This window comes from Vulpes vulpes, chromosome 6, assembly GCF_048418805.1.
Source record: "Vulpes vulpes isolate BD-2025 chromosome 6, VulVul3, whole genome shotgun sequence".
Lineage (NCBI taxonomy): Eukaryota > Metazoa > Chordata > Mammalia > Carnivora > Canidae > Vulpes > Vulpes vulpes.
In genome coordinates, this window is record NC_132785.1 from 2,916,863 (window position 1) to 2,943,378 (window position 26,516).

Here is a 26,516-nt window from a genome sequence, read left to right on the forward strand (position 1 = left end):
ACATTTTCTTGCTTTTATTTTATTTTTTCTTATTATCAAATTCCTCATTTTAGAGCAAGGTCGCTTTTTTTTTTTTTTTTTTTTTTATTCCTATATACTTGATCTTCAGCCATAACAAATTCTCTCAAGATTTTCGGAAGCCTTTAAACACTTACCAGCCTACAAAGGTAGATATGATTTCCAGCTGTTTTCTTCTTCTTTTTCAAGGATTTATTCATTCAAGTCAAGGTGACAATTTTACCAAAAGTGTTTTAGCCATACAAAGCTAATAAAGACATATTTCATATAAACTCAACGTTTTCTTTCAGCCAACTATATAAAGAACTACTTAGAGTCATTCAATAGTATATAGGAAAAAAGGTTTTTTTTTTTCTCAAAGGTTATTTATTTATTTATTTATTTATGAGAGACAGAGAGAGAGAGAGAGAGAGAGAGGCAGAGACATAGGCAGAGGGAGAAGCAGGCTCCATGCAGGGAGCCCGACATGGGACTCAATCCCGGGTCCCCGGGATCACACCCTGGGCTGAAGGCGGTGCCAAACCGCTGAGCCACCCGGGCTGCCCAGGAAAAAATGTTTTAAGAACTTTGAAAAGTTCTCTTAATCCAGTAATTCCTTTTCCAGTAAACAACCTGGGGTAAGTAATGGGAGAGATGGCACTTCTTATTATAGTGAAAAGCTGGGAAAAACTCAAAGTTCCAACTTTGGGGAGATGGTTAGATAAATTATTACTTGTTGAATAATTTGCAGCCGTTAAGGATGGTAATTTCAAAAAATATACGGAAAAGTGCTGGCTAACATAATATTCATATACATATTTTGATGTCACAGGCATCCCACTTAGAAAATACATTCATATTTCTACAAAAGGGAAATCCCCCAATGTATTAGCCGGGTTACCTATGAGTGATGGAAATGCATGTAAGATTCATTTTTATTTTAGTCCTTTTCTATTTTCCAAAAGTTCTGCAATGGAAACATTTAAATTTTATAATCAGAAAAAGTATTACTTTAAATATGCCTAACACAACATTTACAGTTACTACTCTGCCAAATTTTTACATTCTAATAAAACATTGAGAGCATTATATTTCTAACGACTTCAAAGAATAAAAACAAAGGACTTGGGCAGCAGAGTTTAATGGTCTTTAACCCTCTACACATGCTTATTTCCTTGATTTTTGTAGGTCCATTTGACTGGCAGACAACAGAACTTTCTGGAACAGTTTCTGAAACCCTTCAGACCAGTAAAGCATTTTTGATGTTCTCCTTCCTCGGGTCCAGCTTAGTCACAAATACAACAGGCTGGGGTTGTGGGTGGGGAGGGCAGGAAGGACTGGTGACCCCGTTTAGTGCAAAGTTTAGTGCGATTGTGGTTATGGGTAGGTCATGGGTTTTGAGCCCAGCCAGGTTTATCAGTAACTGCCACCTCCCTTCCATGGATTAACTGACTTTACTGAGGTTCGCCTGATGCCTGGCCCCACAGTTAGCACTCAGTAAAAGTTAGCTCTCCCCGAACTTCAAAAGAAGGAGATCACTTTCATCAACTCTGCAGGCCTAAGTTCGAACAATCTCAGCAGGTGCAGTCAACTGGCCGCCTCCTTGGTAGGAAGGAAGCAATTAACAGGCCGAGTCTTGTGTTTTGTTGCTGTTGGGGGTGGGGAGGAGGGGAGGATTCACAAGAGCCCCAAAAAGGGCTGTGTCAGGGAAACACAGAGCTGAAGGCAGATCAAGTGTGCTAGAGAGGGTTTCGTTTTGGAGGGGTCAGCTGGGGACACGAGTGGGGCGACCTGTGGTGTGTGAGAGCTGCTGGGGCTCCTGGACCTCCCAGACACCGCAGCCCGGGGACCAGGAGAGGAGGCCACCACAGCTCCTGTCACCTGTTGCCTCCCCTCCAGCACAGTGCTCCACGCCTCCTTCCCCTGAGCTTGCAACCCAGGGAGGGTGAGGAACCGATGGCTCTGGCCACCTCGAGGAACCGCCTGACGATCAGTACGACCAACAGTCAGTGCCCACCGTCTCCACCGGTCACCAGGGTGGAGTGTCAGGGGCCACCGGGGGAAGCGAGACCTCCTGCTCTCCTGACTCCTCCAGGTTTGGCTGCCACGGGTGGTGGCGGAAAGTATGGTATTGGTTCACACGGGTGCTCGCACATGCTCGGGGGAAATGAAGCAGGGACACGTGCCCAGGGTGACAGAAAAATCAAGAATTTGGCATCTGGGGCTTCCAGTGGCTTGGAAAGAAGTTAGTCCTGTGCGTGGTTTGTAAGAGAGGATCCCTGTAATACGTAACCTCCTGTCAGAGGAGGAAACGTGAATTAAAAAGAAGAGCAAGGTGCTTTGGTATCACAAGACTGGGGAGTGATTCCTAGAGAGAGCCAGACGGCATTTCCCTCCCAGAGAGGGTCACCCCCCTGGTTTTGTGGCCGAAACAGGCTGCCATCAGTTCCAATCCTCAGGCGGCGACTGGCAGCCCAGCCCGGGAGGAGAGCGTTGGTCAGCTCAAAGCCACCCATGGCGTGGCCCTGTGGGGTGGGGGCCGCCTGGCCTCGCTTTAAGTAGCCTCCCGTCCAGCTGCCAGGCCCTGATTCCCGCTGTCCCATCTGCATTTAAGTGTAGTGTCTTTCTACTGGGAAATATGGGTTGGTGTTTGTTTTCAGTAAGAATCCAACACCCTGGACCAGGATTAGCACCCAGGCCTCTGCTGGAAATGACGGATAAATGGTAGAGGAGGATGCTTTACGTAGAGAAAACGTCTCATTTCTCTGGCCTGTACATTTTGAAACAGTCGTGGTCTCCCCACCCCTGCCTCCTGGCTCTCCTACTGGCCTTTCCTTTCATCTAGAGCTCTCTCTCCAGATTATAATAGAATACAAATTTGTGCATTTGAAAAAAATATATATATATATCCTATTGGAGACTTCTTTGGGCTGTAAAGGTTTTTTCTTTCTTCTTTCTTTCTTTTTTTTAGGTTTTTGTTTTGTTTTGTTGTTTTTTGTTTTTAGTTTTAAGGTCCTCTATTAAAATGCAAAACATTCAGGGAAGGAGTAAAATCTGCAGCGTTTTTCAGCACATAGCTTACCACCATCCCTGTAGCAAGCATTTACTGAGCCCTTACAACGTATTTGCTTGCTTATTCATTTGTTCATTTGTCTATTTGAAGTTGGGTTGACTCAGGTACACTTTGCATATGGTCAAACGGATGCTCTTCAGGGTACAGTTCCGTGCCTTTGGGAAAAGCACAGCAGTCATGTAACCAACGTCACAATCAAGCTATAGAACATTTGTATCACACCCAAAAATGTGATATCACACACACAGAGTCCTTTACCCTCCAACCCTAGGCCCTGGCGACATTGGACTTCTTTTCCATCCCTATAGTTTTGCCTTTTCCAGACCATATTGTTGATAAATAAAACCCCCTTTCCTCTAAAAATGACCCCAAAGTGTACTCAGTCCTGTTTACTATCTAGTGTATTAACCATTTCCCTTGGAGAAGGCCTGTATAACCTTCAGAGTCATTCCCAGTCTCGGCAGTCAGGCAAGGGCTCCATAACTGGGAAGCCAGTGAGCGAGCTGGGAAAAGAGGAAAGAGAATGGGCAGGACGGCCATTAGGGGTGTGTGTGGGGGGGGGAGCTTTGCCTCAAGAAGCCCTCACCTGGCTGCAAGCCCTGAACACCTTTCACCAGGGCTCCTGTTCGCCTGCTTTTCCAAAAATTAAATCCAGGTTAGAGGCAAACTGTAAACTCTGTGAGGATTGTTCCACAATTTTTTTTTTATATCTCTACCTTCTCCTTTCCTCGCTCAGTGTCATCTGCTTGGGGTGGCTGGTTGTGAAGAGTAAAGGACAGAGGAGACTGGAATTACTCCCACGTTTCTGGCTTCAGCCACTGGGTAGGTGATGGTGCCAGTAACAAGGGAGAAAAATGAGAGGAAATGATATTTCTTGCACTTCTGTTATGTGCCAAGCAGACATGGTCTCATTTAGTCCCCTCAGTAGTCAGAGGAGTCTAAAGGAGAGACCCTGTGACAACTCCAGAGTCCTGTTCCTCCACCCCTGATACCCGGCATCCAATGACGATCTGAGTTTTTACCCTTTCACACCTCCCTAACTCCCCCTCCCTTCCCTTCACGCACTGCTTTGCCCTAAGCCAACGCCAGCGTCTCTGGCCTGCATGTCTGCAACCGTCTATTAGGATTCTCTCCATTCCAATCTGGTTCTCATTTATCCCCCGTATGTCTACCAAAGTTATTTTTCTCAAATGCAAATTGGGTCATACTTGTCCCTGCTTAAATTCCCTCTGTGACTTTCCATCATCCTCAGCACAGAAGGGCAACTGTAGCTCCTGATAAAAGAGGATCCCTGATCCAATGTAGGCTCCTCTCCCATCCTCCTCTGCTGGGCCCAGAAATCTGCTGGTGGCCCAGGGGCCATGCTGGTTCATGCTGACCGTCTCTCGCCTACCCTCTCCTAGCCATGCCCTGGATGAGCAGCATCTCCTATTTTGGACACAGCTCCAGTGTTACCCTCTCTGAGAAGTCTCTCCTGTTCCATCACCAAAGACAACCTTGACCTCTCCTTTCCTCGTTCTTCACTGTTTCCTGACATCGGTTCTATCGCAGCCCCTTCCAGAGGTTACTGCACTCATGTGCTTATACCTCTGGCTGGTGAGCACTTTCCTTTGCCTCCCCATAACGCGATTCTTAGTAAATGACAAAGTCCTATTTTTAATTCTTATTTTCTACAACATGACTAACTCAAAGAGCTGAAATTTGGACCTAGAAAATTGGCTGATACCCAAACCCATGCTATTTCTGCTGCACGTTTGGGAAGAAAGATTATTTTATTTTGGGATGTGTTATATTTGAGATTCCTGTGGTCGCTGAGGTGACTGTGTGCCGTAGGCCATTAGAGAGGAGGGTATGGAGCTCCAGAAGAAGTTTTGGGTTGGATTTTCAGTAAATAATTCAGGTTGGTAGTCTCTGAGCACTCTTACTTTAGAGGCTACTCTTCACATCATATAAAAATATATCAAAATATTTTGTGTGCAATATATTACTACATAGGTGATCATATGAGTTAAGCTGCAGATGAGTATTTGAGTTGATCAAACATTTCATTTTCAGTTTTCCTATTTTTTATTCTTCTTCTTTCTCCTTTCCTTTCTTTCTCAAATGTTTCTTTGACCTTTGAAAAGATAGTGAGCTTTTAGCATCCCTTTAGTACTTGTTGGATAGCATAGGCCTCATGTCAGTGGCATTTGAAACCCTGATCCCAGAAGAGCAAGGGATGGCTAGAGGTGGAGAGATTAAGCCCTGCTAGAATCTACATCTGCACCCGACAAGCCATCCTGAATGAAGGCTGCAAATAAAAATAGCTAGCCTACTCTGTAAACTCAGCTTCAAGACCAATCTCCTAGCTCTCCCTGGGTAGATATTCTGAGTTTGGCTAAGTGATATTCCTTTCTCAAGTGAGAAGATGGCTGAGAAAACCCAATAGAACACTAACACTTGAGGTGTCCAGCAGAGGAACAGGAGCCCGGGGAGAGGGCCTAGATGGTAGGCTAAGGGGGGTTAGGGCTTTTAAAGGGGAGGCAGTCAATGGCTGGAGTAAAACAGAAGATAGTCCATTGAAATAGGCAATTCGGGGGCCATTGGTGGTGGAGTCAGCCTGTCTCAGGCTAAGCGAGAGGGAGCTAAGGAAAGAGAGCCAGTGTAGACAATGTCTTAAAGATACTAGACTGCTAAGGGAAGGAAGGAGAGACAGAGGGCACAGCCACATGCAATTGGAGTTTGTTTAGTTTTATAATAGGGGAGCTGATCATGCTAAAGGAGTCGGAGGGGAAGGAGCCAGTGGGAGGTGTGGGCCGTTGTCCATACTCCTGGTCAAAGTTAATTCCTTTACTTTCATCCAATCCTACCACTCTGTCTCCTCAAGGACATTGCTCCAGTAATTTTCTCTTTCTCTCTAACCTGATGAGTTTTTCCTTTCTACTAAGTCTTTCCTGTCAGCACACTGATTCACTAAGATGTCTCCGATCTTGAAAACAAAATACTAATGAAACAAAATCTTTGGAACTCATTTTCCCCATTCAAGCCATTACCTGTTTTCCCCTTCCATTCTCCACAAAACACCTTGAAAGAGATTTCCGTATTAGTTGCCTCTGATTTCTCATCTCTCATCTTCTCCTAGATTAATTCCTGCGAGGCATGGTGGAATGGAGGGCTGTGCTCACTGTTCTGTTGAAAGTTCCTTGTCGAAGTCCTTAAAGACCTTAGATGGATAAAATCAATGGTCATTGAACAGTCTGCATTTTCTGTGACCCAAATGCAGCATTTGACACATGGGATCACTCCCATCTCTTGAAATAGTCTCCTCGCTTGCCCTTCAGTCATCAGTCCTCTTGTCTATCTATGGCTTGCACCCCAGCTCATGACTTGGACCTCTCCCCAGATCTACAGACTCTATATCCAACATCTCCACTTGGATGTCTACTTACCATTCAAAACCAAGCTCCTAATGTTCCACTCCAGTAACCAATCCTTCCCAAGTCTTCCTCATCCCAACAAATAACAACGCCATGTTTATAGTTGCCGAGGCCCAGGGCTTCAGAATTATCTTTGACTCTTCTCTTGCTCTCCTATCCTACATCTGATTTCTTAGCAAGAACTCTTGGCTCCACTAATTTTTTAAAAAATATTTATTTAGTTATTAATGAAGGACACAGAGAGAGAGGCAGAGACACAGGCAGAGGGAGAAGCTGGCTCCATGCAGGGAGCCCGATGTAAGGCTTGAGCCAAAGGCAGATGCTCAACCGCTGAGCCACTCAGGCGTCCCTCCACTTTCAAAATATATCCAGAATCTTCCTACCACCTCTACTGCTAACGCCCTAAAGACTAGGACCTTTCCGGACTGCCATCATCTTTTACCTGGATTTGCCACTTTAGCCTCCTAACTGGACTCTCTGCTTCTGCCTCTGTGCCCTTTAATCTATTCTCAGAACAGCAGCCCAGATGCTGGATGTAAACCAGATCACATCACTCCTCTGGTCACAATTCCCCAATGGCTTCCCAGCTCACCCAGAATAAAAGCCAGTTGCCATGACCTGTAAGACCTCACTGATCTCCTTTTGTTGGCTCCTTGATATGCTTTGAGGACACACATGCTGTTCCAAGCATGTCACACCTCAGGGCCTTTGCACTTGCTTTTTCTGCCTGGAATGCTCATCCCCTTGTCTCTTTCAAGGTTTTGTTTAAATGTCACTTTCTAAGGGTGACACCAACCATTCTGTTTAAAATTGCAGCATTTTCTGCTTGATGCATCACTTCTGATTTTGTGCTTTATCTCTTGTTGAGGCAAGGACTTTTGTCTGCTTTTTTTTTTTTTTGTATTTTTTTTTTTATTGGAGTTCAATTTGCCAACATATAGTATGACACCCAGTGCTCATCCCATCAAGTGCCCCTCTCAGTGCCCGTCACTCAGTCACCCTGTTCCCCCACCCACCTCCCCTTCCACCACCCCTTGTTTGTTTCCCAGAGTTAGGAGTCTCTCATATTTGTCTTCCTCTCTGATATTTCCCACCCAGGTTCCCTCCTTTCCCCTATAATCCTTTTCACTATTTCTTATATTCCCCATATGAGTGAAACCATGTGATGATTATCCTTCTCCAACTGACTCACTTCACTCAGCATCATACCCTCCAGTTCCATCCACATCGAAGCACATGGTGGGTATTTATCATTTCTAATGGCTGAGGAATAATCCTTTTGTCTGTTTTACCCACTGTGATATCCCCAGTGTCTAGGACAGTGCTTGGCACTTAGGATATTGAATGAATAAGGTTGACGATACCGGAGAGCAGAGGGGTTATTGATGGATCAAGGTTTAGAACGGAGCATGTGGAAAGGCAGATGCAAAAAATACTAAATTCTTATTTTTGGAAGCAGGGCAGAGGAGGGAACCAAGAGAGATCCCGATACCATCATTTGTACGTTGACCGAAGCAAATCAATACCAGTGTGTCACCTTTCCTACACATTTACATTTTCAAGGCTTTTGGTCTCTAATCATGGTGGGGAAAAATAAACTTTGTCCCCGTGTTAAAGGAATTGCCTGTGCTATTAAGAACATCGGTGAATATTTACTCAGAAAACACAGAAGCCTTTCTTGACCTTGAAATTGTCTTACACTTGAGATAATAATGCTTCACTGTTGAAGACATACGATTTCTTTATTTTTTTATTTTTTCATGAGAGACACACAGAGAGAGGCAGAGACACAGGCAGAGGGAGAAGCAGGCTCCATGCAGGGAGCCCGACATGGGACTTGATCCTGAGTCTCCAGGATCACACCCTGGGCCGAGGGCAGGCGCTAAACTGCTGAGCCACCCGGGCTGCCCAAGACATACGATTTCTGAAGCACCAAATGAAATTATTATTAGTAGTAATTTTATGGTTAGCTGTAGTAGTAGTGGTAGTAGTAGTAGTAGTAGTAGTAGTAGTAGTAGCTTGCTTGGTTGTGATGCTGGACTCTGGTGCTTCTAAAGACTGGTCCAATTGCATCTTCTTCCATCCTTTGGACTCAACCCTCATCATCCCAAGTATCCAAAGCCAGTGTCGCTGAACTCTCTTCTGTGAAGGGGGGGAGGGTCCCTTTCTTCCACTTCAACATGAATGTTCCACAGATCATCCCAGCAAATAATCCATCCCAGGCCCCAAATCACACATTTTCCTCAGCCTTACATCCTGAACACCTACCCTGGGGGCAAGTGGGCAATTACATGAACTGCTCAAGGACAAGTGTAGGGGTGGGGCGTGGCAAGGATGGAAGGAGAAAAGACCAGGGAGGAGACTGGCTACCTAGGGGAGTAGAAAGGAACATGGAGAAGCTTGGCTATGCTGGGGGCAGGGGTGCTGGTCATAATGCTAGTTGTCAGGTTAATTTTGTTCTGAGTTTTATCTAAGGGTAACATGAACCCTCTATAGGGACCACGTGTGCATGAGCCACATATGATACCTGGTTTCATTATTTTGGACCTCCTTCTTCATATTCTTGAATCTGCATGGTTTTTGCAAGTAGAAAATGAAGAGGGAACATTTGCAGGCAAGCAAAGACAAGCATGGTTTTCCAGGGTTGCGAATTCATGAAGTTTGAGGGATCCGTGAAGTTCAAGACGGCCTCCTCAATTCATCAGTAGATTATTAGTTAGCAGGTTTCTGAGGTGAATGGCTTGTGTTGCGATTTAGGGCAGATTGTTCTGACCCCTTCATGCCTCGGTTTGTTCCAACACAGGACTAACAAATAAGGATGAAATGAATGCGACAAGGAGTGGCGGTGAAATAAAACGAGAGGTGCTTACAGGTGCCCAGGTTTAGACTGGAATCAGATAATGCAACATCAAAGATCTACAACTTTCATTATGTTTCATTTATGCACCACAGGGGTCTATATTAAGGGACTTTTCATAGACCTGATGTGGGGCCCACTCTAGTAGTTTTTGAGGCCAGATAGATTGTGACCTTTGTTTTCAGCAAAGAAAATTCTTAGCAGAGGGGATGCCTTCGTCAGAAGAGGTTGCCTTCATAAGGGTCATTTAGATAAGACAATGTTGATTACACAGATCTACTTGAGACCCAGTAATATCATCAGAGCACCCTACGATATGTTACTTGCTTCTCTAAAATCTGCCTGGTGGACCTAAGAAGATTTTTCTACTGATGGTGAAATGTGGCTGTCCTAATTAAATGCATTAAAAATGTAGCAGGTCAGGATTTTTATGCCACCTATGATTTTATTACTGCTCCTCATGGAAAATGAGAAGTTTATTTTAAAAACTCCTCAGTATAAAGGATTTTACAACTTTTATATTTCAGTTTTAAAATTACTTAGATTTTAATCTGTAAGGATAGAGGCCAGAACAATGGTCTCACATCTGTAATTGTAGGACACGGAGACGTATTGAAGACTAATGTCTTCGTGTCATTTGCATGACGAATTGTGGTCCGTGTTTTATTTCTGACATTCTTTCATATTTATGTGTGCTCGAAATATTAGAATTCGTTCGACAGCATGTAGCTGTAAGCCTCACGCATTCCACCTCCATGTAGCTGTTCTTGGTCCCTTCATACTTAGGTATAAGCTGTATTATTAATGCAAGGAGGGCATGGGGTCAAACACACATTTAATGTTGGACTTGGATCTTAGAGCCTTCATAGGATCTGAAATATGAAATTCAATCTTTTAGTATTCTATAAAGAAAAAAATACTGTTTTCAGTAAAAATACAGCCTGAATAAAATTTGAAACCTCAGCTTCCTACCATAAAGTTTCTTCCCTCCATTAAAACATAGTTTCTTATCAAAAGAAATAAACTTTGAGAAGTCTATTGGCTCTAGAGGAATCCTGCGGTTTCTTTTTGTATGGTATATATGTTGAAGAAGGGCGCTTGTTGAAAGGTATTAGATCCAAAATAACCGAAGAGGAACAGAAGAGAATTTATTATTTCTGGTATTCTCTTTACTTTTTGCAGGAGTGGGAGGCAAGGGCAGTATCAAATCAGTGAGTTAGTTGGACATACTGCTTTTTTCTTTTCTTTTTTTTTTTTTAAGATTTCATTTATTTATTTGAGAGAGAGAGGGAAGGGGGGAGAGGAGCATGAGCAGAGGGAGAAGTACAGGGAGAAGGAGAAAGAATCTGAAGCAGACTCTGCAGTGAGCGTGGAGCCTGACCTAGGGCCCCATGTCTTGACCCCGAGGTCACGACCTGAGCTGAAACCAAGTGCCAGATCCTTCACCAACTGAGCCACCCAGGCGCCCACTTGCTCTTTTAAAGTAGCTCAAAGTCTGCATTTTCTTGGAGAAATGTCCAAGTGATGATGTATCCCATGAATATGCTAGAATTCTAGAGACTTTACAAGTAAAATAACCCGCAGATCGCCGTCTCATGGCTTCCGTCGCATGAAACTTAGAAACAAGAATGAGCTGCTTCCTCTTGTCGCATTTTCCCAGTGGCTACCTGAAGCCTTAAGGATCACTCTCTCCTTTTTATTACTGACGTATAGTCACCACACAACGTTATATTAGTTTCAGGTCCCAACATAGTGATTCCACAACTCCGTACCTTGCTCAATGCCCACCACCCTAACTCCTCGTCTGTCGCCGTACAACATTATTACAATAATACTGATAAAGAAGAGGTGGTATAGATACACGATGGACTATTACTCAGCCATAAAAAAGGAATGAGATCTTGCCATTCACAACAACATGGAAGGACCTAGAGGGTATTTTGCGAAGTGGAGTAAGTCAGACAGAGAAAACCAAGTACTGTATGGTTTCGCTTATGTGTGGAATCTAAGAACAAAACAAAACAAACAAACAAAAACCAAACAGACCCTTAAATACAGAGAACAAACTGGTGGTCACCAGAAGGGACATTGGATGGGGAGGATGGGTGGACTAAGATAGAGGGGAATTTGTACCTCTTCGTACAAATTTCTAGTTATAAAATAAATGACGGTGGAAATCATCTCTTATTCCCAGCTCATGCGCAGCTCCAGCATCGTTACTGCCACTCCCCTGAGCCTGGCCTCTCACTCCTAGGCTTGGTGCCTGACCCCAGAGGAGCCCTAGAGATGTGAGTAGTCATTGTAAAAGCAACGGACTTTCTAGTGAAAAAAGAAACTTACCCTTACAGATGAATTTGGATTTTCCTTTTCTCTCCCCATCACTGACCGTTTAGAAATACGTTTAGTTTATTCGCAGAAACTTCACAGTTGCACTCCACTCATAACAACTTCCCCTTAGACTTGAGAAACGCTTCTGGGTCCCAGATTTTAGAGAAAAACTAGGATCTACCCTACGTCAACTTGGGCAGAAGGAGTCAGTGCTTTTCAGGGTTCTCAGACTCAAGGCCTCCCTTTACGTAACACATATTTGGAGGTGCTTCTTTTCCATTCTAGAATGACATTTGCAGACAGCGTAAACTTTTTACATGTAGTAAAAAAAAAAAAAAAAGAATGTGAGATACAAACTGTAATAGAAAAGAGAAATAGAAGTAATATAACACGATACGCATTTTGATATGTAAATGGCTAAAGTGCAAGATAAACTGTACGAATTTCCAGAACATTTCACGGGGAAGGGAACTAACCCAGGGAGAAGCTCTCTCAGTGCCCTGCCCTGTCTGGCGTTGGGGGGTGTAAAGGCGAGTTTGGGGGTCAGCTCTCTGTGACTTAGAGCAAGTTCCCGATTTGGGCTGAGCCTGGGCACCCTCGGTTAAGGAGGACACTGCTCCACGGGACTGCTCTTTGCTTTCATAACATATGACAAGTGAGGGACCTGGAACCGTGTCCAGCCCCCCTGCAAGGTTTAGCCAGGTGGGCTTAGTGTCTTTTTTTCTGGGGGAAATGACAAATGGGGGCGGTTCAAAGATTGAGCTGTTAGAGAAACACTGAGGTTTCCTGCTTTCCCCGCCTTGCTCAAGTAGATGGAAGGGGTCCCGGGCAAATTTCTTGTTCTTCTCAGCGGAGTCTCGCAGGCTAGTGGCTTTAGGCACATTCCAACTACCTGTCATCGCAGGTAAGGGCACTTTGCAAGCTGTTGCGAGGTGTGTGGAGGACCGGACTGGGATTTGGAAAGCAATCTGCACTGTTTTTCTCCAGGACAAGGGTTTATGAGGGGTGGCCGTTGACAGAGGGGGTGCGGCTGGTGGTGAACGGTCCCCGGCGTCCTATGCTGTTTACACCGTCAGCATTCTGGGCCAACCATGAAGCAGAGACCAAAGGGATTCTCTTTGTAATCCCTAAAAATAATTTGCCGGTTTCTTTTCTGAGCCGGTGGCCTCCAAATAAAGTTCCCTGAGATATTTTGGAGAGAGAAAAATGCAACTCTTTTAAGAAAATGACTCAATCCAGACTGTCACTTGGCAGCGTGGGAAAGGATTTGGGGAGGGGGCGCACTGGGGAGAAACTTAAAAGATCCATTTGTCCCCCCACCCCCGTCCATCTAGAAATCCTTGTGAGCAGTGATGTTTTAACTCTCACGTTTTCATGCTTTTGACAGCCTAGCACAAGGCAGACCTTCCGCCGCAGAGCAAAATAAGATCCTTCGAGAATGATCTGGAGCAGCAGAACGCAGTCCCCTGTTTTAAACCCTCATAAACAAGCTCAATTGGGTGAAAAGCGCTGGTGGCAGCGCGGGCCTCTCTGGGTTTCCCTTCTCTGCTTGATTCTTCTTTTTGATAAGAGATCAGGTAACCATGACAACATGGCACCGTGGAAGTCCTTTCATTTCTGCGCTTTACATAATCCTGAAAATAAATCTGCTATCTGTTTGACATTTGCTTCCTTTTCTTACAAACCCTTCCCCACCCCCCTCTAATCTTAGCACAGTATCTCCTAAAAGGAACTTGCCGCTTCAGAGGATTTGCTGCCACTGATGTGACTTCCTATTAGCAGCAGGGTTGACTCTGCAGCCTCTGAGGCTCGGATTCCCGCCGTGGATTCTCCCCACACACACTTCAAACTAAATTATAGCCCTATTATCCTGTTATTGAAGCCTGGCGAGCCTGAGGGGTCACTGGAGTTTTTTCTGACTTGAGGCTCCCCGGCCAAGTTCGTGTCATTCAAAATTGCAGCCACTGCCCTTGGGTGGGCCCCTGAGACAAGGCCTCGCGGAGCTGACTTGATGCAGGTAATTCTGGTGGGAAACTCTCTAACGCCCACGATCGGTCTGGAGCACCGATTTTTATACTCAGCCAAATTTTCATGGCACCATAACCTTGATTTAATATTTCTTGAAAGTTCAAGATCCTAGTCTAATCTAAGCTAATGAATCTTGACAATCTGTCTTCGAAATGAAAATGAGTATTGGACCTGCCTGGAAATGTTAGAATTCTGAGCCATACCAGGTGACTAAGTTCTCCTCCTCCTCCTCCTCCTCTTCCTCCTCCTCCTCCTCCTCCTCCTCCTCCTCCTCCTCCTCCTCCTCCTTCTTCTTCTTCTTCTTCTTCTTCTTCTTCTTCTTCTTCTTCTTCTTCTTCTTTCCCTTTCATTGAAACAAAAGGTTTGATTCCCTGTTGTAGTTTTTAGAGACTCAGTACCAAGGATTTCTCCTGCCACAGAGTAATGAACCAGTTTTTTACGTTAGTGGCTGCGTGGAGATGCAGACCAGCTGAATGCACCATAGTCTGTGGTTAGTGGAAGGAGAGGCATCATCAGGCCATTGTTTTGGAAGGAGACCTAGTTCTTATCTTTACCCCCTGGCTTGAATTGTGTTGAGACAAACTGTTATTGATTTGATTTATTTCCCTAATGCTTGTGTTCTGCACCCGCTCAGGAGCCCGGGTACGCAAGCCATGTGGCGCTTTCCCCCTGCGTGTCTGACTATTAAGTGCGTTTGGGTTTAATGGGTCTTTTCCAAAGCACCCAACTCCCCAGTCTTCATTCAGACCATCTCCTGGGAGTTAGAGCCCAGAAAGGGCTGCAGAGAGAAGCCTACTTATCCGTTGAATAACCTTGTATTTCCTTCTAAGGAAATGCTTGTCCTCCCTGGAAGATAGGAGAGTCCATGTGTAATCACATGAGTGTCATCATGTCACTGTCATTCAAAATGACCGGACATTCAAATGACCATCCTTCCGAATGACTGGGGCGAGCTCAGGGCTTCCGGGTAGACCATGGAGGTCGTGCCCTGACGAGGGAGGTCCAGCAGAGCAAGAGTAAATTCAGGCAGTCCGTGTCAGCTCAGAGGAGGCTGTTCTGGCCAGTGGCGACCTTGGGTAAGTTGTTGTCCATGTGTCACTAGCCACAGCGGCCCAGCTGGACGAATAGCCCCTCAGCCTCAGGGTGCTCCCTGGTGGGCAGAAGAATAAGAAGATAGGAGGTGGAGGCAAAGGGGAAAATAAATGCACAGACATCTCAGGATCTTAACTGTTGTCCACTTGGCTTTGGATTCCAGGCTTAGTGTGACCTAGAGGGCAGGTGACTTATCTCTCTGTTTTGTCTCCTCATCTTAAAACCGTACCATCCTACCTCATAGAGCCGTCCTGTAGCTGCACCGAGATAATCTGCAGCGCCCAGCAAAATAGCAAGCGCTCAGTAAATATTAGCTCTGATCATTATGATCGTCACAGCCTCTTCCGATCAATCCCGGACTGTGACCCTTAGGGTTTACTTTCCCTGCCACCTTGTAGGAGCTGAAAATGAGGTCTCTGCCACGGACAGGGAACGGGGGGAGAGGGAGAAGGGAACCTGGGGTGCGAAGCGCGGACAGTCCACATTGGGATGGGACTCAGAGCATCCAAGGCTACACGGACGTTTCATCAGCAGCACACACTGAACCAAGGACATTCTTTTAAAAATCAAACTAGACCGACTTAGGTTTTTATTTCACTTATTTCTGCATATCACATCTAGTGATTCTAAATAAAGATTAGTCTGAAGATGGTTGGGCGCTGGCTTCCTGTAATTACTACTTTTGAATTCAAAAAGTAGAGGGCAGGTCATATTTTCTTCTCTGTCTCTGACTCACATCAAAGGAAAGCAAGTCTTTTGTCTCTTGTGTCCAGTGTGGTCATCTGATCCTCACAGCCCCATGGGCACCCACCTTTAAGTACTCCAGGGGGCAGGGTCTAGGCCCTCCGCATTGAAATGGGGCATATGCATTTTTCTCTTTTAAGAACTTTTAACTGGAAACCAGCCGGCTTTTGGAATAGACATTTAGCCTTAATGGTTTGCCACGAAGACTCTCTATGCTGTACTTATAATCTATTTAAGCTCTTTAGTGACAGGGAGAAATTCAAGGCTCAGAAAATATGCTTACTCGCTTTAAACAAAATGCCACAATGCCATCTTCAAAGCCTCTGAGATCCATTTGAAGCAAATGTGTCTAATTTGGTCATTCTTTGAACTTGCTGGATTGAAATACTGTATAGAAATCCCCAGTTTTAAGCCAACTTTTTCTTTTTTTTTTTCCCTCTCCTGACAGCTGCGAGAATGATAGTAAGCACACCACGCCGGCCTGGGAGTTGTGGCCCTGGGCTGTGGAACGGGGGCTGCTCTAACTGTGACCTTGGGCCCGTCACACAACCTCTTCCGGCCTCAGTTTTGTCATACGTAAAATGGAGAGGTCGGACAGTTATTTTTCAGATGGCTGGCTTCAGAATTTGTGAGGCCCAGTGTCAAATGAAAACGGGAAACCCCTGGTCCAAAGAGCAGGAAAAGAGCACTGCAAGGCGCTAGGACATAACAGGTGTTGCTCTCTTGCACCGTGCTTCAGCCTGTCGTGGGGTTTTTTCAAATTTGCTGCTTGATTTAGTGCCATTCTAAGTAAAGAAACATTAAAATGTGAAATGATTGGCACGGATTTTACCTCTCATCTTTGTGTTTTGCAATGTCAGCTCTAAGGGCAAATGTAAGAGCGTTTACCTTGTGTGGAATCACTGAGGCACCGCTAGAATGTTCTGGCTCTCAGGTGTGTGTATTTCATTAGAATAGTGGGAACACCGTGCACAACCCATCCCACCATTTTCATCTCACTTGCGGATACGCAGATGATCTGTGAACCCTCTTTCCCTCCGGTCTATTGATGAGTAAGAGAGGACTGCAAGGAAGAGGGACCAGGGGTTGCTCTGTCTTTCCCTTTCTCCAGCAGCAGCGTGCGTGGCCAGCACAGGGAAGGAACTAATGCAAGTCAGAAACGGTTCGACAGGGTTTCTGGGTTGTTCCCACTTCTTAGATGCTATTGCCTTCTTTCTGCTTTGGAAGCAGGTTCTGTCTCAAACAGGCCTGGTGGGGGCTGCCGTTTCCCTTCCCTCCACCTACCAGCTGTAGGATAACAGGCTTGTCTCCTTCTCCCCCGCAGCCTTGCTGACTGCCAGGCCTTGCAGTGGACTCTCACTCTGGCATTTTGTGCTCGCGAGCCGCCAGCAGTGCTTTGTGCTATATGCCAATGGAGGGGACGCGGGGGACAAGGAACTGCGGACACACGTTGAGTGATGCACCTTCTCTGCTCACACACATGCCGCATTATCCCCTCCACTTACAGAACACAAGTTCAAAGATGAAATCATTGAGAGTTTCGAGATGCATGGCAACCGCACAGCATTAACCCGAGGGCAGTGTCCGTCTGAGGGCAGGGCCTGTGGGACAGTGCTGGTCTCCCAGGCCTGCAAAGCCCACCCTGATCTTTAAATTTCCAAATCCCACGTCATGATCCAATTGTAGCAAGACACTATTCATTCTTGGGCTTTTTTTTAAAAAAGATTTTATTTACTTATTCTTGAGAAACCCAGGGAGAGAGGCAGAGACACAGGCAGAGGGAGAAGCAGGCTCCATGCAGGGGAGCCCGATGCGGGACTCGATCCTGGGACCCTGGGGTCACAACCCGAACCAAAGACAGATGCTCAACCACTGAGCCACCCAGGCTTCCTATTCTTAGGCTTCTTAAAAAAATCTTTATGGAGTAGCTTTTTAGAGTGACTCCAACTTAAGGAATTTCCAATCAGATCATGACATTAAAAAAAAATCAGCATTATTGAAGTACAATTTACACACATAAAAGTTCACTCCCCACAAATGAACAGTTATTATTTTTACTAAATGTATGATTGTGCACCCATCACCACAATCCAATTTTAGAACACTCCGTCACCCCATAAAGTCATCTGGTGCCCACCTGCAGTCTGTTCACCTTCCCACCCCAGCCCAGGCCACTGTACTCATCATGACACTTATGCAGCACCTCGTGCAGACAAAATGCACCGTGGCAATTCCAGTTCTGTTAGACACAAGGGAGGAGTTCCAGGAACTCTGACTCTTTGGAGTAAGGATTCTCAAAGCATGGGAACTAGCTGGAGAAGGATTGGCCCACAAAAGTGTCTTTGTGTGGATTCTAAAAAGTGTGCCTCCTCCAGACAGAGCCTGCGTTGCATTTCCATCTTCACTTTCTGTCACCACCCCCACCCCCAGCTTGGGGCTCCTTTGCAGACACAACCTGTAGAAATTTCCGAAGCACAGAAGTCTTAAGGAAGGGACTGGCAACAGGGATTGGGAAGGACGGCTTAGATCCACCCCTTGAGATGAGTTTGGACATATTACTAACTTCTCTGAGCCTGTTTCCACAACTACACAGTGAGAATAGCAAGACTGACCTTGCAGAGTGGGCATGGGGTCGAAGTGTGGCATGAGGAATGGGACACTTAGAGCCTCTAGTGCACAGTGCCCCAAGATGTGGGCAGTAGTTGGCTGAGAAGTGTCATTACTGCCATTATTCTCAGCACCGTAGAGAGTAGCAGCAACACTCCCTCTTTAAATGCTTAAATGCTCACATATATTTAACTGAATCCATTGACAGACTACACCCTCGACTCTATTTCCAATTTTAGAACAAAAATCAACAGGTACATAGAATTGCATTTAAAAATTTCACGCTACGGATGCTTTGCTGACACACAGCTATTCTGTGAGCCCTATCTTCCTTCTGTACTTTCACTCAACCAAAGAGCTCTTTATATGCGGGTAGGTATCTGCCCATAGCCACTTTTTTTTCATTCTGGCTAATTTATGTGACTTCACTGGGTATCAATGTCATCATTTATTAAATGGAGAAGTTAGGTTACAGAGATCCTGAGGGTTCTTTCAGTTCTAAAGTGCAGCGATCAGAGGTTACCTCTGGGGAAAGAAGAAATACTCATACAAAGAAGAGCCATTGCCTATTTAGAGAGAATTTCTTCTCGGTACTTCTTTCAATTCCTTTTTAAAAATTTTCCTTCCGAGTATTTGTAATTAAACTGGTAGGTATTATAACACACCCGATCCCAGCTGTGATGTCATAGCAGAGGGAAGCATCAAAAGTTGGGCCCTCCCCTCTCCTCGTCTTTGAAAATTGATGAGTAGCAACCTCCTGGCTCTATTTGGCTCCTGGGTGTTATCATGGAGCAGGACAGGTTTGCTGTGAAGCGAAGAGAAGAGGTGAGCAAGGAAAGGGCGAGTTCTGCACTGGGCGGATGATGCCCCCACATGCGTCCCATCAGGTAAAAGTGCTGTAACCATTCTGTGTCCTTGACTCTGAATTATAATGGGATTCAACTGAATTTAGTCTTTTCTGGCTAAAAAATAGTTAATGAAAGCTTTGCCCTTTTAATGAATGGCACCCCTGCCTTTATTTTTGTCATGAGAAATGATTGAAAAAGATGACTTGGTTTTACAGAAGTGAAAGGGACTTTGAAAAGGATATGAGTCCAATTCTTCCTCTTTGAAACTTGTTACAGAGTACACAAAAGCAAGGAGAACACCAGGATAAGGTCCCGTGGACGTACCCATCCCCCATATTCAGCGATGGTCACTCTGGCCCATCTGGTTTCCTCCGCAGTGTCCCCACTACTCACCACCACCCCACAGACTATTTTGTAATAAATTGCAGATATCCTACCCTTGCATTTGTAATGTTTTACGACGTATCTCTGAAATGTAAAACCTTTTAATAAAAACACAACCAGACTACAATGATCACACCTCAGAAAAAGAGAACAGTAATTCCTTAATATCAGCAGATAGCCAGCAGTCAATTTTTTAAAAGATTTTATTTATTCGTAAGAGACAGAGAGAGAGGCAGCGACACAGGCAGAGGGAGAAGCAGGTTCCCTGCGGGGAGCTTGATGTGGGACTCGATCCCGGGACCCTGGGGTCATGACCTGAGCTGAAGGTAGACGCTCAACCACGGAGCCACACAAGGGCCCCAGCAGTCAAATATTTTTGATTATCTATTTTTTTTCACAGTTGGTTTAGGATTCAAATAAGGTCCATATATTGCAATTTGTAAATTTGTCTTGTCTCTAATCTAGTGATTCTCAAAGTATGGTCCCCAGACCAGCGGCATCACAATCAGCTGGAATCTTCTAAAAAATGCAATTTCTCGGGCATTAGCCAAGGCTCCTTGAATCAGAAAGCCTGGGAGTGGGACTTCACAAAGTGCCTTCGAGGCGATTCTGATATGTACTGTCTTTGAGAACCTGTGCTTCAATCTTTAGGATCTCTCTCTCTCTCTCTCTCTCTCTCTCTCTCTCTCTCCTTAATATATTTATCTAAGAAACGGATCACATGTCCTGTATAGTTCCCCACAGATGGGATCTTGCTGATTAAATTCCTATAGTAATTTAACAACTCTGTTTTAAACAAAATGAGTGTACATATGCTTACTTCGTAGGAATCAATTTATTCAGATATTGGAAAATCAGTATTATGAGCTACTATCAATGGATGATATTGGTTGCCATTTGTCCTGTCAGTTTGAAGGTGTGACTAGGAGAAACCTGTGTATATTTTAGAAATATTCTTTATTTTTGTTATTAAAATCAGAAATGTTGCATATTTGGACTTGATATCATCCCTGTTAAACCAAATTGCAGCCTTCTTAACACATTGTTAAAAAGCTGACACATCCAGTGGTATGATGGCAAGCCAGCAATGTGGGGGGACCCTCCTCATTTATAGTATCTCTGTTACTAACAGAGAATTAGCATTCCCCATGGTTGACTTCAGGCGACCAATGTGATGTCGTCACCAAACTCTGACTTGGGAAGATGACAAGGGCATAATCAATAATCAAGAGCCAGTAGGCTTTTGACTATAGGGAACCAACTGAGGATTGCTGGAGGGAAGGTGGGTAAAGAGGTGGGGTAACTGGGTGATGGGCACTAAGGAGGGCATGTGATGTAATGGGCCCTGAGTATTATTTGCAACTGGTGAGTCACTAAATTCTACCTCTGAAACGAATAATACAGTATATTAATTAAATTGAATTTAAATTTTTTTTTTTTTTTAAAAAGGAGCCCGTAGGAGGTGCTTCCAGCACACCAGTAGTATAGCTCATTTAGAATCTGTTCTTTACACCTGCAATAACTTAGGTAGTTTAGGCAAAACCCACTGTTTTCTTCTGGATCTGTGAAACTGAACTAAGGTACATGCAATGGTTAATTTTATGTGTCCACTTGTTTGGGCCACAGTGACCAGATGTTTGGTTCAACATTATTCTAGGTGTTTTCAGTGAGAATATTTTTGGGTGAGATTAACATTTAAGTTGCTGGACTTTGAGTAAAGCAGACTGCCCTCCCCTTTGGGTGGGCCTCATCAAATCAGCTGAAGATTTTAACAGAATAAAGGAGGACTTTCTACCAGGAGAAGGAAATTCTGCCGGCGGTCTGCTTTTGGACTCAAACCACAGTATCAACTATTCCCTGGATCTTCAGCCTGTCCACCATCCTGCAAATTTTGCACTTACCAAGCTTCCACAGTCATGTGAGACAATTCCTTAAAATAAATCTATCTCTCCCCACGCCTCTGTGTGTGTGTGTGTGTGCAGGTGTGTGCATGCACACGCGCGTGCACACACACACACACACACACACCCTGTTGGTTCTATTTTCCATAAAATGAAGTTACAAAAATAAATAAATAAATACAATGAAGTTACAGTAAAAATTTAAAATTTTTTATTTAAAAAACTGTTGGTCATAACCCTGATTTTATAACCCCCTAATACGTCGGGCTCTGTAGTTGGACAAACACTACTATGAGGTCCCTTGCTGGCTTTTCTACAGCACTTGAAATTCCCACATCATTAGGTAAGTCCTTGATGGCTCCTTTTAAAATACAGAGCAAGGGATCCCTGGGTGGCGCAGCGGTTTGGCGCCTGCCTTTGGCCCAGGGCGCGATCCTGGAGACCTGGGATCGAATCCCACGTCGGGCTCCCGGTGCATGGAGCCTGCTTCTCCCTCTGCCTATGTCTCTGCCTCTCTCTCTCTCTGTGACTATCATAAATAAATAAAAATTTAAAAATAAAATAAAATAAAATACAGAGCAAAGCAACAATCAGGCCAGTGTCAGCTGTTAGCATCTCGGTGGGCTACATATGCCGATTTTCTGTCTAGTCAGCACAGAGAAATCTGTGCAGACAAGTTCTGGATATGTTCTTGGGCCCCCTGGGCAGTTAGGGATCCTCATGAAGCTCTAAGTTGCAGGTGGGCCTCCATTGACTAATTTATGTGCTTAAATATATCCCTTCTAGCTCTGGAAGGATTTAGGATGGCTTACAAACAACTATATAGTACAGCAATGTCAAAGGGGTAAAAAAAAAAAAAAAAAGCGGCCAAAGGAAACTCATAGTAAGAGAATAGCCAGAGCCAGGAACAAGGTGAACGTGCAAATTACATTTCTTGAAATTCTGTGTGCTTACAGAGGTGAGCCATGTATCTGAATTAAAAACTTCTAGCGGCATGTTTGAAGTGGAATAAAATAGCCAAATAATATAGAAGATTAGCCAAGTCAATCCAATGCTCAGACAAGTCCAAGTACTTCTGTCATTGAGACCAGAGAGAGGTTTCTTCAGTAGGTCTTCCAAAAGAGATCATTGAATAACGTAAACAATAATATCTTTGCAACATCTTTGAACTAAACGAGGTGAAAAGCTTCAAAGGAACCCTTTTAATAACGCTCTTTATTTAGCCAAGGGCATCATATTAAAGCACAATTCAGTAGAGGCACTTTTGCAGATACCCATAATGATGCATCCCAGGTGTGAAGCCACTGATGATCTGGTTTCATCGAGGGATAAGTTGTAAATTATCCAGTTGTTCTCAGGTACCAGTCTGGCAGTCGTTGATGAAATTTCCATGGGTTCATGATGAAAATTAAAAACAGTGCAGTGATTAGTAAAGGTTCCATAGCACTAAATTACTATGAAACTTCAATTTAGAAGACCATCCTTTTGTTACATCCTTGCTTGGTAAAGGAAGTTAGCAACCTATGTCAGTCACCATCCTCGTATTTTTTAAAACTGGTCTGTGAAATATAAAAATCTGGGAAACCATTGACCTAAGAGTACAGAAAGACACACAATCCGCTATGACTATTATTTTTCTCAGCAGGGCTTTTGATATCTTTATAACTACAGCAGTATGCTAGAAATTATATCCTCTGACAAATATCTGGAATGTAGCTCTCCAGTGTTAACAAGTCTAAGACAAAACCATATGTTCTAAGACTCGGTCAATCCGGGGGAAGAATTGATATACTATTATAAAAATTTAGGAACCAGACAAGAACTATGCCTAAATGGAAGCCGCCCCACTGTCCCTCTGAGTTGAGCTAAGGGAGAGAAGGGCCAAGAGTGTCCTCAGGAAGTTATTTTTGGATAACTCACTAACTGACAGATAATTGATGACAGAGATTGCCAAGTTTTATGCCATCGAGCATTGCCGCAATAATTCCAATGCAGTAGCACTGGAAAGTTGACATACCCAAGTGTTCATCTGGACCACTAAACAATAACCAAAAACTCTAAACAAAAACTACATAGTAATAATACCATACCTAGAGAATGCTTAGCTTTGAGTAATTAGCCCTTTCAGATTTCTTGAAAATTTAACAACTACATATTGGGAACGGATGACATCATCCGGAGAAAGGAATTAGCAGCCATATATAAATAGTTAATATTTTTTGAGCACTGTTCTAAGCGTTTTACATTCAATCCTACAACAACCTTATGAGATAATAATAATAATAACTAATAATAATAATTATATCCCCATTTAATGGGTGAATAAGCTGAGGCCCGGCGCTGTTACATAAATGCCATCCAACTACTCAGAGGTAGAACCAAGCTTCAGACTCTGGCAGAGCAACCTCAGAGACCACCCTTAGAGCAAGATGCTTCACTGACTCCTTTCCTAGCTATAAGCCTAGAAGAACTTAGGAGATGGTTGCCAGGGACGGTGATGGTGCCCTAATCTTAGACTAGTTACTTCGTGACCATTCCTTCTGCAAGTAACCAGATCACAAGGACAATTTTCTTGGAAGGCCACTTGTAGGCTGTAATAATGAAATCATATCATCTTCAGATAAGAGGGTGCTTCTTGTTCTGTTCTCGAGGCCTTGGCCTCCAGCTCATCCGGGAGTGGCACCAAATTGTTTCAATTTGAGTGAAAAGCAAGGGGGATGGGGAGTGGGGTGTGATTCTGGTGCTCAGAACATATCCTTATTCTATACACAGAATTGTATTGGGTTGGCCCTGAATCCCTGGGTCATGGAAGGTACTAGGGAGTGATCTCTGCATGAACATAAATGTCTATGGTGTCTCTATTGACTTCTGGTGACTTGGCCCCCATCAAATTCTATTCCACTTAGTTGAAGACCTAAGAAAGATAAAAATAAGCTGCAAACTACCTTTTATTAAGCCTGCTGGCTTCCTTCTAAGAAAAGAGCCTAAGAATGGTCAATAGCAGATTAGCTATGCCTAAAGCTGGCCTTCTGACAGGGAGGTAGAACCAGCAGTCAGCTCATCATTAGTCTGTTCCCCAGAGCTTGGGGTCTCTGTGTTGTGCTTTCAGCCTAGAAACCCTCCAATCTCTCACATTGACCTCCAGCTCCACTTTGTGTCACTTTTCACAGTGAGCTGTCACCATGACAACACTCCATGCTTTTTGGGCCTCTGGCCTGCAGTAATATGGGCTCTCTAGCAGGTGAGTCAATAGAAGTTCAAAGTATTTACAAGTTAGGAAATCACAGGTGGCCAGAGCTGATAAGGGTCCAGTTTTTGAGACTATTCCCACCAGTTTCCCTGAGCCCAAATATTACACTTCTATCTCCAGCCTTCAGGGCAGAGCTTAATCTCTTGGTCTGAGGCCACTCAGGAAATCTATTCACCTTCTACTTCAGATACTTCTTTTTCAACTCGAACTCTTCTATACTTTTCTAGTCTTTCCTTCTTTCTAACCTGTAGTCTGGTCTTTGTTCTTTTTGTTCTGCAAATCTTTTGAAGTCTTTGAGTTTCTTCTGGGGAAAACAACCTTGTTTATCAGTTATCTGTCTTGTCATTGACATATCTACGTGCAATAGATTATCTGCAAGAGGCCAGTACAGATAGTGGAGACATCTCACCACAGTGGGGGCAGAGATAGGGCTGCCGGGGCACAGAGGACGAATTTGGCAGCATAATTTCCCCACTCCAAAAATTGCTACTTTTGACTTGACAGGAGAACATTAAATATTTATGCATAGACTCATTCAACAACTGTTTATTGATAAAGCGCTGTGCTAAAGCCAGTCATAGTTATGTGGGTCCTGCCTTTTAATGTTTTTTTTTTTTTTTAAGCTGGTAGGAAAGCTGTGGCATGCGTGTCTTATATGATATAAAATATTACATTCTGGGCAAGGAATGTTACATCTATAAGAAAGGTATAAAGAAAGTGTTGCGGGAGTTCAGATAACTTGGTTATTGAGAAAACAGAAATGAATCAAAATGAAAGAAAGTAGGAACAAGAATTCACAGGAGGAGTAAATTAAAAGGTCAACTAGTCCATTTGATTTACTTTATAGATGAACCAAACAAATCTAAATGCATTCTTAAAAGTAAATAAGAAGATATATAGCTTAATTGTGATAAAATTGGGTCTAGAACACAACTATCTGGATTTCTAACCTGGAGCTATTTTATCTCTACCAAGTAGCCCTCCCCAATAACCCAAGAAAATGTGGACCACAAGTTGAATCTCAATTAGCAATAGCCAACAATTTTTTTTTTTTTAATTAGGACCGCCATGTAACTTGTAGACTGTCTTCGAAAAGACAGGAAAGAACTCTTTGGTTATATTTGGCATTGATTCATGTCTTGTTACAAGAAACTACATCCAAAGGAGAGCTATAAAAATAAGGGAATAGGAAATGAGCCCGTAGAAAGGTTATGGAGACCAGAGTTATTTAGTCTGAAAAAAAAAAAAAAAAAAAAAAGAATGTTAATGGGGAATTCTTTGGCCTTCAGGGAATAGGAGGTCCCTAACCAGCTGTTCTCCATTTCTCCAGAAGGCAGAAAACCAGAAAAAATAGACTTGAATATCAAGCAGAAAAGATGAAGTTCAATGGAAGAAAAAGGCCCCTGAGCTGAAGATCCGATGCACACAGACAAAGGATGCTGCAGTAGGCTGTGGATTGCCTTTCCCTTTTAGTTTTTATACCTGGAAACCAACACATCTCCTAGAAGTCCCATAGATCTACCTGGAATGGAGTGAAGGACATTTTCAGGATTCCTCCCACATTTGGAAGATTATTCAAACCGTAATACCCATGCTCTATTGATCTCGTGAATTAGGAGAAAACAAAGAGATAAAAATAAAATGTGACATGATATTTCCTAGCAATTAGAGAATGGAATCAAGACATTTCCATAAGATGTGAGAACTTCAGAACTGAAAAAGCTAATAAAGTATATTGTTTGACAAATGGCCATTTTTCAGTTAAGGTTTAAAAAAAAGACATTAAGAAGGAAGCACCCATGTTCATGAGACTTTCTGTGGAATTTCCAGAGCCTTCCCATTCCTACTCTTTCCTTTTCCCTCTCCCAAGTTTTCGTCCCTTAAAACAGTTCTCAGGTGTTGATGAATCTCTAACGTATTAACTGAGAATGGCATAAGTTCCTGGTTCCAAAAACTGAATATAGAATCATCTGGAAAGTTGAAAACAAAAT

At 43.8% G+C, this 26,516-nt stretch overlaps 1 long non-coding RNA gene across 1 annotated transcript; it reads left to right on the forward strand.

Annotated features, from left to right (window-relative positions):
• The first annotated feature begins 13,456 nt into the window (after positions 1 to 13,456).
• Positions 13,457 to 26,272, forward strand: LOC140599283 (uncharacterized). The gene is made up of 2 exons (XR_012001970.1): positions 13,457 to 13,688; positions 25,856 to 26,272. It is a non-coding gene; the product is annotated as an uncharacterized lncRNA (long non-coding RNA).
• The last annotated feature ends 244 nt before the right edge of the window (positions 26,273 to 26,516 follow it).